Raw genomic sequence first — 18,800 nt, 5'->3', positions numbered from 1 at the left:
GTCTCTGAGATATATTTATAGAGAAATATACAAAATCTATTATCTACAGGTTTTATCATTTTTTAATTCTTCTTGTAGCTGTTCTTTAGGAAGAAAACTAATTTTTTTTTTTAAAGCAGTACTTAGGGAGATATATGTACCTCATTATAAACAGCTCATAATCTTGGCAAATTACTTGCTTATTTTGGTTTCAATAAGTTCATTTGCAAGGAATAATAAAACCAGAAAAATTTCTTTAGCATGCTATGAATAAAAATATATACTAGCAATGTTTCTTTGTGGCACTGTAGGAATCTGAAATTTGCTATGAAGTTCTAGATTGTTTAAATGTCCTGAATTATAGTTAAGACTGAACTCTTAGCAAATCGTAACATCAAATGTGTCCTCTACAGATTTTTAATATGTAGTTGCTTTTTCTGGGGGGAAAAACCTTCCTATGGCTATACATTGTGCTGCTTTTGTGTTTTCATGTATGAAATATTACACCAACTGCTTCATTTGCTTCAGAGTATAGTTTTTACACTAACTTTAAATGGAATCCAGTGTTAAAATTCACAGTGACGTTGTTTACAAACTGCAAGATCAATGCTTCATTGAATTGATAAACAACATTTGAGGTGTTGCTGTTATAGACAGACAGAATTACAGAAGTCAAATGTCAAGGTTTTGGATTTCGTTTTTCCTTTCCTTTCCTGTCCTTTTCCATTTCCATTTCCTTTCCACATTGACCATGTAGTTATTTCATGTCAGTTCAGAGAGAAAAAGTCTTTGACCATGTTGAGTGACTTGAGCATTGGCCAATTTGAAGTACATTTGGGGAGTCTTTGAGACTGTTGTTTGTGTAACGTACATTTAAGGAGATTTAATATTTTAACATATAAGTATAGTGATCAAGTGAACAGACAATGTGTGAGATAAACATTCAGAAAACATTCTGCTGTTCTGAGGATTAATAATATGTTTTATACAAATGGCCCTGTTTTTACTGAAATGCAAAGACATGCTGACTGAAATAGCAAGGATGTAATCTGTTCCTTTGTTCTGGGAAATGAAATGAACCTTGAGGCTTGCAGAAAAATAAATGTTGGCATTGAACAGTTAATGCAGGTAATTTGCTCTTAATTTTGCCACCAGGAGAAAAAGTGATACAAGTACATGGAGTACTGTTCCATTTACTAAAGTTCTGTGTAGAAATCATTCTGTGCCAAATGTACAGGTATAATGTACTAAGTAGGGAAAAAAAAGAGGATGGCCAGAGGAGGAAAGTATTTGAGTTGTGTTCTTGATACATATGTCCAATTGACTTCTGGAATCTTATTTGGGTTGTATGTTAAAATATATTTGTCAGCATGACAAATACAAAACATAAGCTTCTAATAATTTTGAAAATCTTACCTCGATAGTAAATTCATTGAAATTCAGCTGACTGCTACTGCAGCTATCAAATCTCAGCACTTTGATCCCAAAATGATTCTCAGGAGCCTCTGCTCAGTAGGGGTACTGGAGAGTATTCTGAGGAAGCATACCTACATAGCTGACCTGGTTTTATTATTGTCCCTGGACGTTTGCTTTTGGTCACTGTCAAAAATAGGATGTGGATCAAGGTGGACTTTTAATGTATTTCCTTTTTTCCTGAGAGGATGAACCAGTTAACGAAAAACGGCTACTACTTTTTCATGGACCTGGATCCTACATCCTCCTGTTTTTGAGTTTGTACTACTCCTGAGCTTATGCTTCAGCTTCAGTGGGCTTCTCATGACAGTAAAAAGGGTGTTAGTGGACATTTTTATGTCATATATACTAGAGTGGTCTTTCTGTAAAAGACCCAGATTGAAATTCTTCTTTATGATTTAACCTGATGTCTTTTTCTGGTGAAGGCTCCAGCTAATAAGCCACCAACTCAAGCTCATATTATGTTCAAGAATAAATCTTTCTTATTTCTTCAGTTGAAGTTCTTCCTTGTATAAAATATTCACTGGGGTTGAGTGCCTTGAATAACAGATTGTAGAACAATTTTCATACTCTCTCCCAGTCTGTACAGTCATCATTCCAAAATACGTTGTTTCACTTCAGAAAGATTTTTTTGTTTGAATTGTCATATCTATGTATTCTTCTACACGAAAACGATTTAGTATTAACTGTCATTCAAGGTGTAGAATAAAAGAATGTTTCTGGAGTACCATAGACATCCATATCCTATCAGATCATAGAATCCTAGAATACAGTATCTCAGGTTGAAAGAGACCCATAAGGATTGTCAAGTCCAACTCCCTGCTCCTTGCAGGACAACATAACACTAAATCTTATGACTGTAGTACATGCCATGTGACATTGTACATAAAAAAGTGAAGCAGTGAAATTCATAGCAAAATTTATACAGAGTGGCAAAAGATTTTTGTTATTCTTTTTGTTTGTTACAGTATTATTGTAAGACACTGATATACAAGGTTGACAGAGAAGATAAGAAAACATGGATTACTAATGTCAAGTTTTCTGCTTGAAAACATGAAAACTCACAAGACAGTGTGAATTTTCTTATGCCAGGCAGCAGTATTGATTGTGTGTGTGTCTGTGTGTATGTAATTAATGACTAACCTTGAGATGTGTACAAACCATTTTGAACTGAGAAAAGAACTGCAGTCTACTGTCATAAAAAAAAACTCATGTAAATTGATATCTTGCACTCAGTGCTATAAACTGTAACTGAAGTTCAATTTCCTTGAAGAATGTTGTGTTACAGAGATAAATGTTCATACTGGAAAATAAGCATTTAACTTTGTGATACTTTGAACTTTGGGAATTAATTGATTCCCTTTCTTCATTAATACACTGGTAACAGTACATATGTACTGATAATTCAAAATAAAGATTAAATTCAAATAGTCTTACTAACATTGATTTTCAGAATTTTTATTAGTGAATTCCAGTACTTTAAAGCTAAGTAATTTGTACGGTTTGGAGTTTTATGGGAAAGTTTTGCAATTCAAATGTCCAGTTTCAAAGGTAGTAATAATGGCAAGGAGAGCCTGAGGGTTATTTATTGCGTTTCTGTCTGTGCAAAAGTAGGTGTTTTCTTTAAAAATAAAAAACTTTAATTCAGATAGTACAAATATGTCAGTATTATCTGTTAATACTGCTCTTTTGTTAATGGGTTTTGGTGAGCTCTCCAGATTTTTGATGTGCTGCGAGTGCTTCTTAAAACTTGTACCTACCATGGTGCACAATCAAAAAACTTGTAGAGATGAGCAAATTATCACCAGTAAGTTGAACCGGAGGATAAGTATTTCCCTACAAGCAGCAGCAGGAGCTGAGCATTGTAGTTGTAAAGTCTTTGATGTACTTCTTTACCCAGCTGCATTTATAAATCTTTAGGTGCACTCTGATTGTACATATATTTCCTCATCCAGATAAAATGGCACGGAGTGCTTCCCAATGTCTGCAATAAAAAACCATCTAAATAGTCTGCATCTAAAGAGATGGTATTGCTTATTAGTGATGATATGCAGTATTTTTGTTACTGTTTTCCTGCACTAGGGCTTCTGTCCTGAAACTGTTTAAATAATTGCAGGCTGATTATTTTTTCTGGAGGTCCATCCCTAAGTATGGTGTGCCTCTTGCTTTTAAGGTATTATCTTTTGCTTTTAGAAAAATGCACCCTGACATGTGAGACTTTCTGCAACCTAATTATCTCTTGTGTAGACAATGATTGGTATGTCTTAATTAGGTTTGTTTCATTTACTGCTATTGACAGCTGGAGCCTTGGTTTACAAGAGGATATCACCATTATTTGAGCTGGAAAAGACATTCAGAGAATGAATAAACTGAGCAACGTTTCTCATCACTGGAGCAGCAGACAGCTATGAACCAAGTCAGAGTGGGCAGAAAGGAAAAGAAACACGTCAGGTTTTGGCAATCTTTCTTTTCCACTTCAGCAGTTAGAGAGACAGTGATAAAAACTAAAAATGCAGCAGCTACACTGCAATGTGCCCTGCTGGCAATAAGGCAAACAGTTCACTTCACAAGGACCAATTTAGAGGTGGCAAGCATTTTGAAAACACACCTGTTCATACAAAGCTACCTTTCAAACACATCAACTGAAAGAGCCACTTCTCAGTTCTTGTCATTGTAACCTCTGAGCAGTTCTAGGGACAGAAAGATGGAAATGTCACGAAACAAAAATCAGACATGGGACATTTCATAGCTCACCTGATTGTGGTTGCAGCACTTAGGTTTGGTGGAGGTTTGGTTGTTGTGGGGTTTTTATGTTTTGTTTTTTGTTTGGTTGGGTTTTCTAAATTTTTTTGTGAGGGTTTTTTTGATTTTTGTTTCTTTGTTTTGGGTTATTTACGTCTTAGTTATGGAAATATAAAGACTTAAGTTTAAATATTTAGCATCTTTCTGACAATTTTTCCTCATTTGTTATATCATCTAAATAAAAAAAATTGTTTCCATAAGAAATTTTTGTTGCAGCATGATTGATAAAAAGATGTGACAACTTATTTATTTATATATTTTAAGAATTGGGAGAAAAATCTGGTTTTTTTCTCTGTAAGAATGTAATTTTGTTTTTGAAATGGAAGTTTGTGACTGGGGAAGGAGTATAAATTTAGGTTTTCTTACCAGAACCAGTCTTTAAAATAAAATTTCTCTAGAAGTAAGCTCTAGTAGCTGGTCTGATACAGTTGCTGGAAATTATATAGGCTTTCTAAAAATTGAAATAATTTATTGCTAGTATATGTAATCTTGCTTTCATTCCGCTCTCTGTAGTGAAGAATTTTGTATAGAATCCTGTTTCTCTTTGCAAATACAAATTCACAGAATATTGTTTTACTGTTTTATTGTTTTATTCTTACAAATAGCTAACATACAGTCCATAACCATGAATGAGGACTTTTGGAAATTAGTGTGTTCCTGACAATCTCAATTCTGAGGTGTCCAACTTGGGCAGCTGACAATATCAGATGACAGCTGGATTTTAAGAATCGTTATGTGGTATACCTCAAAAGTGAGCATGTAAAATATACAGACACACTTGAAAAAATTGACTAGGGTCAGTTTTGGATTTTTGGATTTTTGTTTTGGATTCCTGTTTTTTTCTAATGATTGATTTTTAGAACTTCAGACTGGCCCTGAATAGCATTAAGTTCCAGATGTAAAGGAAATGTCAAAGCTACCTGTATTTAAATCTAGATTTCAATTTGTAGTATCTGTATAATTGTTTAAACATTGATGGTTTTTTGTGAACTTGTTACAGCTCCTTTTTTCCCCTTCATTTATAATAAATTTGCCCGAGGGAAAACTACAAGATTAAGATGTTTAATGTTACTGTAAGCCAGGACAAATTCTCACACCTTAGACAACATTTTTTGCGTAAGGAAAAGTTAATTATATCCATGGACATCATTGGAGGTTACTTTAATTTACAGATAAAGATATATTTACAAAAAATTTATAATCAGCTAGATTTACATGAGATTTATTTACCCTCTCTCTTTTGCTAGTTGGGTCTGATCTACTAGGGCTTTTGTTTAATTGATCTTAATGCAATTTACCAGACATCAGAAGAATTATCACCACGTACAATTCATTAAAATCTTACTTCATTTCTATTTCTTGTACATTACAATACTTTGGAAAACATTGCAATATAATAATTTTTAAAGGTTTGAAAATACAGTATTTAAAATAGATGTGATGAAAACAATAAGAAAATGGAAGCTAAAGTAATATTTACGTATATGGGCTATGCTATCTTATTACATCTGCTATTTTATAATAACTTTTCAGTGGACTGAAATGAACATTTGATGAAACCTTCTTTTAGAAATGGAACAACAGTAAAAAAATAGCACTTGTTTGCTAACATATGTTAAACTGCCTTACCATGACTGACCAAGGAATGGCAGATAACTACAGAACCACCTGTATTTGAAGTAAAGTGTTTGTCACTCATAATCACAGCACTTAATAGAGGTGGTATATAATGTTGTTGTTATTATTAAAGATGATAATGGTGGTGACGATGATGATAAAAATAATAGCAACATTGTGCATTGGAATCATAGTGGCAGATAAGGGCCAAGCCATCTTGTGTGCTAACTTTGCTGCAAAAGAAAACTGTAAATTTTACTCCATGGAGCTTAAAATTTAAATACAAAAAGAGGAACATCTGATGATTCAGACGGGGTGAGAAAATAAAAAAGAGAAGTCACCATGACAATCTCTGCATATTCTTGGGTTTAGTCTTTTCTCTAACCATAGTCTACTAGTTTGTTACCATGATCCTGGATTAATTTTCCAGGCTTTGATTTTAGATTTTCTGTCTATAGATCTCTCTCGTGTGCTTCTAACTTCTAATTGCACACTTCCTAATCATTTAATGTATCTGAACTTTTCACAAATGTCATAGCAAAAGAAGACAAAAAGTTTATTTGATGGTACTTGGTAAAGGAATGAATAATTTCACTAATTAGCGTTACCTTATCTTTTTTTCCTTCATTTTTTTGTCCTAGTACAAATTGCACAAAATCATTTGTAGGTATTCTTTTTGCATAAACAGATATGTTAGAAGATTATATTTTATAGGATCATAGAATAGTTTTGGTGGGAAAAGACCTTTAAGGTCATTGACTCCAACCATTAACCTAGCACACTGCCAAGTCCACCACCACACCATGTCCCTAAGCGCACCACATTTACACGTTTGAATACAGGAGATGGTGACTCAACAGCCTCTTTCTGTGGCTGACAACCCATTCAGTGAAGATTTTTTTCCTAATATCTAATCTAAATCTCTCCTGGCACAACTTGAGGTAGTTTTGTCTTGTACTGTCACTTGTTACTTGGGAGAGCAGACCAATCCTGACCTCACTGCAACCTCCTTTCAGGTAGTTGTAGGAACACAATAAGGTCTCCCCTCACATCCCTCCTTCTCTCCAGACTAAACAATCCAAATTCCCTCAGCTGCCCTTCATAACACTTGTACTCCAGATTCTTCACTGTCTTCATTGCCCTTCTCTATACTCCCTCTAGCACCTCAATGTCCCTCTTTTAGTGAGGGGCCTGGAACTGAACACAGTACCTGAGGTTTGGCTTTCTTGGCCACCTGGACACACTGCTGGGTCATAATCAGTTGGCTGCCAGTCAGCACTTTTTGGTCCCTTTCTGACAGGCAACCACTCATCCCCAAGTCTGTAGCATTGATGGGGCCATTGTGCTCCACAAGCTGTACCTGGGACTGAGCCTGGTTGAATCACATGCAATTGGACTTGGCCCATCTCTCCATCCCATCCAGATCCTTCTGTAGAGATTTCCTATACTCAGCTGTATCAAAACTATTGCCCAACTTGGTGTTCTCTGCAAATTTACTGAGGGTGCACTCAATCCCTTCATCCAGATCATTGCCATGGAACACCACTTGTGACCAGATTACATGACAAGAGGGTGAATTTCAATGGAAGTTGTAAATTTCATTACCATTCATGTTCTAATCTTTCACTTATGCTCTAATTAGGCATTCCAAATCCTCTTGAAGTATGTGTGGCAGTTAAACAGCGTCTATTAGTTTTATATGCTTGGATTAATTGTAAAAGAAACTTTGAAAAAGTATTAACTGATTTCTTGTTTTATTTCTTCTTAAATCAGACATCGAAGGTATAATTCTGATGTTGTTACCTAAATATTTAACTCGCTGCTAGTACTACTCTTTTGACTTTTTCTTAAATAGTAACTGAACATATATATATATATATTCTAGTTGTCGAGATATTGGCAAGGATTAAATGTTAAAAATAACTTTTCAAAGTATTTATGCCTTTAGAATCCTTGTTATAGTTCTTAGTCTTAGAATGGTTCCAGTGTGTGACTTATCAAGCCGTTATCAAGCACTTCTATCAAAAAAAAAATATTGCTGTATCTTGGGAAAGTAATGTGTTAGTTTAATTTAGATTTATTCATACATGTTCAACTTCTTTTTGACAGTTGTTATGTTGGTAGTGGAGAGGCAGATATTGGCAGTTACCTAGGCATATAGTTGGCAAGAGAGCAGTCACGTTCTGGATGTGGGTGAATGTACCCAGTTACCAGATGCTTTAAGCAGATGGCCAGAACTAAAGATGAGTGAGACCAGTTTTGGCTTGATTTTCTAGAAAGCTCCCATACTGGTTCTGAGGGTCTATAGTACACTTGACTAGCAAAAAAACCTAGCCAAAATCCAGCAGAGCTATTAGAAAAATCTTTTTTTTTTTTTTTTTTTTTTTTTTTTTTTTTTTTTATGGCTCTTAAAATGTAAACATTAAACATGCCTAAAATATAGAAGCTAGTGTGTTCAGGTACTTGTAGGTATTTCTAATAAAGACAGAGAATGATAGTGGCTGTACTTACCACATAATATTTTAATTGGGAATTTATTAATTTATCTTTTTTTTTTTTATTTATCATGGGAAAAAGGTCACTGTAATAACATTAGCATAATAGTAAATGTCATCATTTTAGGAGTTACAATTGTTATTCTGTATTTTTTCAGTAACAAATATTTAGGCTTGAAAGACCTAAATTAATTTAAATCATTAGTCTTTATTGGAAGACTCCTAATATTTAGTGAACTCACCTTTTAGTTTTTATAATTTATTTTGGTAAATGGTCATGGTAAGGCAAATGCCCTTATAATAATATAAAGAATTATAATTTCCAGTGTGCACTCTATTGATTATCAACAATAAAAACCTAAAGATATAAAAGGGCTTAATGAATGCAGTTATATCAGGAACAATCTGGTGCAATCCCAGCCAATACTTGATGTATACTTATAACATACTATGTGAAACATGGATTGAGATCCATGAAGGGAAAATATTTATTGCTTGGCATTATATATAGTAAACAGAAATTCCTTACTAAAAACCAGAATTTATTTCTTTTTGATGTGTCCGTAGTAGATGAGATAATATTTTCTATGTCATGAATTTTCCTACCAAAATGGGCTGAATTGCTTAAACTCTACAATTGTGAATATACTGGGTGATTACTTTCATTCTGAGCCACCTGGGGAGTCAGGTTCAGAATGTATTGCTCAACAGAAATGGATAATCTTGCTCAAGGCAGTGTACAGAAATGGACTGATGAAAAAAAACAACTTCAGGATGCAAAAACTGATAATGCATAAAACAGAATATTACTGTAACGATTAAGAAAGATAAGTCTATTTTCTTCTGCTTTAACATCAGAATGATTTATGCATACACATAAATTGCCAGCTCATAAAGAGACTGTCATTTCTGATTGCAGAAAGTATTTTGATTTGTATTTAGTTTTAATTACAGTTTTTGCTCAGCTGAGTATCTCATTAATAACATTACATTTTAAGGTCTTTAATATAATGTGCAAAACTAACATTATCTTCAGACCCGATATTATTGCTTATTGTACTTTTATGACCCCTTCATCAGTTCTAAGCCACAGGATAGGATTATCACGGTTCATTTCTTATTTCCCCAGATGTGAATCTAAAAGAAACAGGATAAATACAAGATTAATAAAGAGCAACACTTATAGTTCAGTATAGTACCCTTCTACTGTATGTGACACTACAGCTAAATAATTGTACAGTTCCTTAAACAGTAACTGAATCCACTTTTGAGTGTTTTTATTTTCTGTCGAAATTGCAGATTTACTTTAAACATTGTACCTCTCCAGTATGTGTAGATTCATAAATACCTCTCCATGTTTCGTGTAATTTTAGACAAATTTACTGTATTTTACCAAAAGTGAAAAATTCATCCCGTTTCTTAGTACTAGCTGATTTGGCTCATTAGTGTGTCACTGAGCAGGTTTATTTCAATTACAAAACTTAGGTGATATAGCCACATCTTTACTTTGTATATCTTAGCTCTCCAGGATCTATCATCCTTTTACATCTGTTTTCAGCATTTTGGATGTCAAATCTGACAACAGTGTTAAAATTAATGCTCTGATCTCCCAGTGAATTTTGACCAGTATTTACTGTTCAAGTATTCAGGTCAGTCAACCAGATTGTGATCACTGTACTTGAAACTTGAGCTAGATTTTCCCTGACGAGCCTAATTTATCTTGCATTTTGTTGTAATATACCTACTTATGATTCAAAGAGTAGGAATAGACATATCTGCTGTAGGTGCATCTGTAAAAAGACACATAGGAATGGTACCTCACATATTATCATCAGAATATTAGAGAGGCATAGATGTCTTTGTGGAATGACATGCATCTTGCTAGGGCACAATGGCTCTTCACACTGAACCAAAGGTATATTTGAATTAAGATACTGAAAAGATCCTATTAATGGTGATTATGGAATGACAGAATTAACAGTTTTTCATCACTGATGCTGGAGTGGGATAGATGAACCATTTCAAGTTGACCTTCCAGTTTGTCCTTCCAAAGATGCATTGGGCATAATTTTGTAATAATGGTAATGTTAAGCTGAAGCAATATATTTTTTTATTATAAAACATTTATTTTTAAAGTTTGACTTCAGCCTTTGAGCTTTCAGACAATGGCGTGGTTCTGTTTTCCAGCAGTAAAGCAACTTGAATAAGTGAAGAAAAATCACTATTTCAATAGTGTGACATTTCAATAGTGTGAAATGATGAATTGTTCAGGGTCTAGTAGTAATTTCTGCTTCAAAGTCAGAAGACATCAGAGGTAATATCAGAAGTAAGGAGAAAGACACTATGCTTGCTTACTTATAGGAAGACCCCTGGCACTAGATTACCAAAAAACACTACTTTCATTTATCAGCTACAGGTAAGAAATCTCATGAAACACAGTATATGGTTTAATCAGTTAGTGTGAAGAAAAGGATAATAAATCTTTTTGAAAGAAAACTAGGAAAAAGCATGCTGCTTCCTCTGTAAAACAATTTTAGATTTGTTGACAACAGAGCAGAAATAGCTCGTAGTTGTTATGTGGTTTAGAATTTTCCACAATTTAGAATGTTCTCCACAAGAAAAATAAAGCAGTTGGGATAACAAAGTTGCCTGAGTTTCTTTAAAGCCATCAATGTAATTTGCAATATTTAAAGCTGTACGTGTTGCTGTGGTTCAAGGAAGAAAGCTACATGTGTACCATGGAAGAATTTAAAGCAGAGAGCACATGCCAGCTCTGACATTTGGAGGGGTTTATTTACCTCTTAACAGGTCTTTCCTCAGCTGGTATGTTAAAACCAGGCAGATAGTGAGTATCTCAACACCATTTGATCCACCATCTTAAAAGAGAGATTCAGGTGGCAAGGTGGGTCTGTAAAAGTATAAGTAGGTTTAGTTTCTTGCAGTATTGTGTAATAGGTAGTGCAGACCATTAGGAAGACCAATAGCCAATTCCCTTGATAGAGTTAGTTGATTCACTACACAAACCAATACCAATAAATGTGCATTAGGGATTAGTCTGGTTAATTACAGTTTAAACAGATAAACAAGGATAATTTATCTTTGGTGTGTGGCTTTTTCAGCCAATTTGTGTAAATGTGAACTGAATACTTAACTGAATAGTTAAGTCCTCTTGTAGAATAATTATCCTTCTTTCTGGCAATAGTTGTCTCCTTGTTCAATAATATAATGATGGAAGTTGTAAGCTAACTGTCTGTCTCCTTGCAAATGACTGTGTCCTCTGTTAATGAGCACGGAAATGTCACCTTAGATTGCCCTAACATTCTTAATACAAAGAAAACAAGGCATGGAAAGCATCTAAAATTCAAAATCTATTCTCGTTGTTTAGCTTCTGCTAGTATGCTCTAAACTGGCCTTTATCATGATACCCAATTGTAAGTGGGAAAAGTAAATTTTTAAGGTGAATCTAAATTTTACATTTATCACTTGGAACAAGGAGTGCAGAAGAGTGTGAGTGTTTGTGATTTATTATAAAACCCTGATGGATGAGATTCAGTTTCCTCTACTGGTTGTGGAAAATGATCACAATATATCCCTGGAATTCCAATTGTAAATCTCCAGTGCCACATGGCAACTTGCAGTTGGTTAAAGGTTGAGATTTTTCTGGAATTAAATGGTTAGGCAAAGCAACATGATTGAATGGCTGAGATCTTGAACAGTCCTGAAGACATTCCCCTGAAGGTGACAGAATGCTCCTTTCAGTCTGCTATCATTCATGTGAGAGAATGTGAGCCACATCCAAGGAAGGTGAAGTTGCATTTGAAAATTATAGGAGTAATGTGTAGAAACTTATTGCAGTTATGAGGTGAAATGGCTTTGTTTGGCAGTCCTTCAGCAGCAGGACTTGAGGATTGATCAAGACTTGATTGCAAACAGTAAGGAAAATACTCTAAAGGACTCTAAATACTCTAAATCTTTGGCTTAAAAATTGGGGTTTATTATCATTATATTTTCCGTGTTGCTGCTAATAATTAGAATTGAATGGTAGTTAAAAATTTACAAATAAATTTGCTGTTTAGTTGCTCTTTTCCTACAAATATTTTTCAAAAATTATCAGGAGTCAAATTTAAAGACACTTGAAACATTTTCAGTTACTTAAAAAATCCTGTCTTGGAACCAAATACTGAAGTACTTTTGAGTTCTCTTTGCTGTCAGGATGTCTAAATCCCTTTTGATGTTCTTGTGGTTTATAGAATTATGTGGGCACAGGAAACCAATATTCCCTAGTCCAGTGTTTTAATGAATGATGGAGGAGAGAGTCTACCTGCAGTACACTGCAGGTGGAGACACAGATATTTAGTAGCAAAAACCTAGCATTACCCTGAAAGACATAAAAGGGGAAGACTGTGGTTACACATTCAGGACAAAGAAAGGTTTGGTATTCATTTGAAAATTGTAGTGATTTTTGCCATTCCAAAAAGATCTGACAACAAGTTAAGCATGCTGTGTAATTAGTGGCTTGGTCTATTACAAACTCCTTTTTTGAAGGGAATTCCTTCTTTGAAATGGATTGTTTTGTTAAGACTTATTACATCTTTTGAATGTATCTCCAGCAGATTGTGCATCCTTTTCATGATCATGGCAATCTAAGATTATGATCTATAAGACAATATCAAGCATGTTTGGGATATAGACAGTACTTACTGTTTGCAGGTCAAAATGCTACCTGTTAGCTATACTTAACTGATAAGCACTCACAGTTGTTTTTCCTTAGGATGAATAGTCTCATTTAATACCTGCCTAACTGGTAATTTAAGAAATGTTAAGGTGAAGGACTCTTGATAAATTTCATTTGTTCATCTTTCTGGCCTCCCAAGTGATTTTCAGGGTTTTAATTCTCTCAAGAACTGCTTAAGTACCTCCCCATGATTGTGTCAGAGAAGTGAGAATTCTATTCTGCTAAAGCAGGAAGGCTCCTGTTGATGCCCCCAAATGCTTCTTCCCTATATATGGACTTAATTTCTAGAACTATTAAGGAACTATTTCTAGAACTATTAAGGAGAGAGGCAAAACATTTCTCTCCTCTTAAATTGGTACAGAATGTAAAAGAACTTTACAACCCACTAACCATTTTTGGTGAATGGGACAGTTTGTTTTGATTTATTTTGCTTCACTGTATACATAAAGTAGTAGATTATCCTATAGTGATCCTTAAAATCTAATGGAAAGATAAATCTGCATATTCTAGTGAAAAAAGTCTTTCTATTTCATTGACTTACTTAAATAACATGTTTTTCAAGCTGCTATTAAGGTTTGAAATGATTAACCTTCATTAGTTTGGTAATTAGGCAGATTGTTTTGGAATAGGCTCAATCCCATTTTACTGCTACTGAGTCTATCATACTTTTATTAGAAGAGTTTTTCACCACGGTTTTATTTGCTTTCTCTTAAAAAAATAACAATTGCTAACAAGCATGAAACATAATTTGTTTCACTGGAAAAAAATCCTTAATTCCAAAGGCTACACATACGAGTTTGAGATCTTAATGCTTAGAAGCCTTAGACTTCCATTCTGCATGTTACAAAAAGAATGTTGTACAGTTAGATGGATTTTACAAATGGATACCACACAAATTCAGGTTATTATAAGGTTATTTGGCTTTCTAAGCTAACTTACTTTTAAAGCAACAGTTGTTGTAATGCGGTCTTTATTAAATATCCTTTTTTATGATCAAAATTAATATAATCAGGTATCAGTGATTTCTGTCTGATGTAACAATATAAATGAGGGCACTGACACTTGCTGCGATACCACACATATTTCTTTATAAAATAGACATTGTCAGTAGAGGTAAAAACAAAGTTGCAGAGATTGGCCATAGGAAAGGAGCATACAGATAAAATATTCTGTAGTTTGGATGTGTATTAGAATCCAGCTGATGCTAATTTTGGTCTCATTTAATTTTGTAATGGGAAGAAGTTCAGAAAACTTATTGTTTGGAAATCAACTTGAAGTAGCTCCATTTGTGTCTCCCAGCCTTAATGTCCTGATTTCAGAGTGCTGACAGAATTCATAGAGTCCCTGCCAATCAGTTTCAGAGTTTAAGAGAAAATTATTTGGAAAGAAAAGTTATCAATTTTTCGGCATGACTATGGTTTTGTTTTATTTGATTTTATTTTTTTTAATTTGGTCTGAGTTACATCTTAGGTTGTAAAACAGCAGTGGAATTTTAAGGAATTTGTAAACTTCTCCTTGATGGTTAGAATTCCTAGCACAATTTAAAGTTATAACATAATAATAAATTAAAATGTTGATTTTTTTTTTTTCCTGAAAGCTAAGGGTGGGTATGAATAGTTGGAACAGTTTTTGTCTGCTAGAAGCAGATGGGAAAGGTGAAGTTCAGGGGAAAGAGAATAGAAGCTGAGTTGGAAGTAAAACTAAATTGATGTTAACTTAATTCTGCTTCTGCTCTACTCAGTGAGTTCCAGCACTTGTAAGACAAAAAAAAAAAAAAAAAAAAAAAAAAAAAAAAAAAAAAAATATTTCATTGCTTTGTCCTTTGAAGGCTTTTTAGTTGCTAAGGCTATCTCATGGCTGTTTGGGGACCCATGTGGTAAGAATCAGACTTCTCAGGCCTTTCAAGGCCCAAAAGTGACAAGTGAAACCAGCAATTACACTGCCATCAGCCTGCTACAAGAGCTCAGCTTTTATAACCCATAATCTGAAAGATCCCAAATTCTAGCCTAAGCTCCATGTCTCTTTGGGTTATCAGCGCTTCCTATTTTCTGCAGAGTGCTGTCATATGTATTAGATTTCACTTGCTACTTCCAGGTTCCAGAATTCAACAGCATACAGAAATTAATAATTTTAAATCCTTTTAAATGTTTGTTGTTTTTCATTCAAGCAATTTATGTAAATACAGGAATTCATATTTGTTGTTTGATATTAGGAGTTTATGGTTAACTCTGTAATACTTTCTTTTGGGGCTACTTTCTAAGTGAATGACTCAATTTTTCACAAACAATTGTTTATAAACTTTGGTGAGTCCAAGCCGGAATGTGCTTTGCAGCTGAGCAGTTTCAATAGACACAGAATTCTTTTTGTACAACTTTTTGTGTGAACACAGATTTATTCAAATAAACAAAATTGAAAAGCAAAAAAATAGCGCAAATATTTTCCCAAAATGTAATTCAGGTTTTCTCAGTAGCCTTTGCAAATATTTTTTGCATTTTTTCCCCAGGTTTATCCTACTGCGTTATAAGTTCTAAAGATATTTGAAATACTTAGATATTAGAAATTCGTGTAAACTATTGCATGCAAGGAACTTGAACAGTATGGTCCAGCACACAGCAGTTCTTTTCTGCTGAGTGATGCTTTTTATGCCACTTAGAAAAGTCTATTAATTCCTAAGGGCTCAATTGTGTCTGGATAGGCATAGATTATAGAATAGGGTTGTGATGAGCTTCATTTTCTAAGATAACCACATGGACTTAGAATGCCTCTGGAGCTTAGACTTCTACAAAGTCACAAAAAACTTATCACTCTAAGATAACCACATTGACCTAGAATGCCTCTGGCTGTGGAAATGGTGGATTTTAGGACAGGAACTTGAATATAGGGTTCTCAAACCTCATTTAGGGTATGAAAAGCAAAAATCATCACAGCCCACTGTTTTCCAATCAATAAGATTTGACTGCTGCTTCCTCTCTGCCTGCTGACAGAGATCTAGTCACAGTCAGGTTAGGTTTTCATTAGTTTGCTTCTACTCTTAGAAATAAAACTTAAATTTTATTAAACCAAATCATACCATAATAAAGAAGCTACAGTTTAAGCCATCAGATCATAGTGTTTCATTGATAAGATTTGAAACGTATTGTACAGACAAATCATCTAGAATGTTCATTATACAGACCAAATGATTGCTCATTCACTTTGAAACAACACATCTATGGCCTTGACATTTAATCAGAGCAAAAATGTCATTTATTCAATTTCATATGCGGTAAGTCCCAATTAAAATTACTTTTCTTAAGGCCAGTAAAATGCAAAACAGTTGTTATTTTTATACAGATTTCTATTGTGTGACTTTAGGTGCCTGTGCTTTCCTTGGAAAACTTGTCTAGGGGCTTTAACCATAGTGCAGTTAAAAAAAAAATTTAAAAATTCTTTCTCTCTGTTACTCTGTCTCGTATATTTCATACATATCTATTTTATCTGTCTACCTATATATATCCATAGAAGATAAACCACAAGCAGTATGTTGTTTAAAAATAAAGAGAACAATTTCTATGCATACATATATTTATACTATTTAATACAGTATTTGTTTCTATTGAAATTTTACTTTGAGTATGGAGATATAAGAGTTAAAGTAAGTCACGTATGCCCAGCTAACACTGATTTGAATTCTTCCATACAGATTGTACAGCATGTGACCTCCGTGCTGTCACCAGTGGCTTTTCCACTAAACATAGTCAAATCATTATTAGTTCTCATTAAATTGAAGATTTCATGAACTCAAGTAAGCACTGTGAATATTCCCTGGTAGAAATTAAAGTTTATCTAGTGTTTGAACTCTCGTTTAACTTGTTCAATAGAGATGTAGATTAAAGATTGTTGATAGTTACATCCTTGGCAATTGTTCTGCATCTCACTGGAGAAAACTAGGCTGAATACATGCTTAACATGTTAAAAATTCCATTAAGCAAATGATTCTGAATAAATGTTTTGCCTCACTATACTGTGCAAAACAATTTTTCTCCAATTAATTTACAATTGATTACTCTCTATTGTGCCCAAAGGGAATGCCAAAAAAAAGTCTGCTTGTATGTTCCCTGCTATTCTATTTCTGTAGTTTGATTAAACTAAGCATCAAAAGAATAATTTATTTTATGTATGACTAAAGGTAAATTGTTTTTAATTGTTAAAATATAATCACTTAGTTGTATGTGTGTGTGTGTGTGTGTGTTCTGGACTAGCATAGTATTACACCTTAAAAAATTTGGCTTATTTTTATATATCTGTAATAATTTTGTGAAATATATGTGGTTCCAGAGGGAAGCATGTGCTTGCAGCATTTACACTCCCCAATATCCATATATTGGGTATATGTGGTAAATATGAGATTAGTTACTTTTAGTCACAGACATCTCATAGGCCTCCAATAACATCTGAGGCACTTTTAATTTGAATTCTTCCCGAATTCTGAATACAGAATTAATCTCTAATAGTTTACCCTTCCAATCCAAGACATTCCCATGCTACTAGACCTGTCAAAACTTCTGACCTAATTGAATTCTACAAGTGCTGCTGTTTTTCTTCTCTATCTAATACTCTAATTTGCAGTTTTAGCCAAATGCCACTCTTCCTAAGCTTTACAAAATCTCCATCTCTGATAACTGTAGAAAAAAATGTATCTGGGCTTCTTTTTTTCTTCTATTGAGCTGTTCCTTAGCTTTTGTATTCTTTCCTAAAGTGCATGATGACATAGAAGAAATCAGCCAGAGACAAGTAAAATAGTCAGAGCAGCATTTAGTGGATAGAGCTTATGAAAATAGCTTGTGGGAAGAATATTTAAACACACAAGGCTATATAAATCCAAAGGCTTTTTAATTTTGATTATTCTGTTTCAAGTATAAATTTAGAAATATTTTTATTATGTGAATGGGCACAATCATGTATTTGGAATGAGGAATCAGGATTTAGCAGTCTTTTCCTCTATGCTATCAAAAAACATTTTTTCGTGAAAAACAGAAAATCAAACATTGGGAGATTGGGAAAAAAGCTTCAAATTCCTAGCTTGACCTACAAACTATAAATTATGAGTCCTGGCTTGAGTCCTGTGCTGGTTGCTCGGATAAAATTCTATTTCCAGGATCTGGACTGCAGATCTCAGGTGGACAGAATCCTCTTTCCAGACTTGAAAATGCAAAAGAATCACAGATTTTTCCTTAAAGCATGTTCCTTAGTAGCTAACTTCAGTTAGCTTCCTTTTTAGCATGCTGATTGTTTTGTACTACTGGTGCAAGGAATCTTTTCATAACCTATATAAGGCCTAGAGTTTGAATGAATAGTTCAGCTTATTTGGAGAGGGAGGGCAGATAGTGAATGATTGACTGTGAAATGCCTTAATTCCTACTTTGATCTAAACCTTAACCTTTGATGGATTATGGGAATTGGAGGTCTACCTTATGAATATGCTTTGAAAGATATTATCTCCTACATCATTAAAGACATTTTGAAAGTTTTATTTGTTTGGTATAGAAGTCTACAGGAACTCTAATAAAAAGTGAAGGCCAAAAGCAACTGACAGGTTGGACAGAGTATATGTTTTTCTCCATACAACTCTCAGTCTTTGCTTTTAATTTACATATAAAGCAATAAAGAAAATGAGATTGCAAAAAGGTACATGCCAAATATGTACAACTGGTCGTTCT

General features: G+C 33.9%; 2 protein-coding genes across 3 annotated transcripts in view; one reads left to right on the top strand and one right to left on the bottom strand.

Annotated features, from left to right (window-relative positions):
- The window catches only part of IMMP2L (inner mitochondrial membrane peptidase subunit 2), a 432,733-nt gene that overhangs the window by 181,263 nt on the left and 232,670 nt on the right, over nt 1-18,800 (top strand). The gene's annotated exons all lie outside the window — the stretch shown is intronic.
- Nucleotides 1-18,800, bottom strand: part of LRRN3 (leucine rich repeat neuronal 3) — a 34,809-nt gene that overhangs the window by 3,548 nt on the left and 12,461 nt on the right. The gene's annotated exons all lie outside the window — the stretch shown is intronic.

Source organism: Heliangelus exortis, chromosome 1 (genome assembly GCF_036169615.1).
Source record: "Heliangelus exortis chromosome 1, bHelExo1.hap1, whole genome shotgun sequence".
NCBI lineage: Eukaryota > Metazoa > Chordata > Aves > Apodiformes > Trochilidae > Heliangelus > Heliangelus exortis.
The sequence above is the reverse complement of the archived record's forward strand: the minus strand, read 5'-3'. Positions and strand labels throughout refer to the sequence as shown.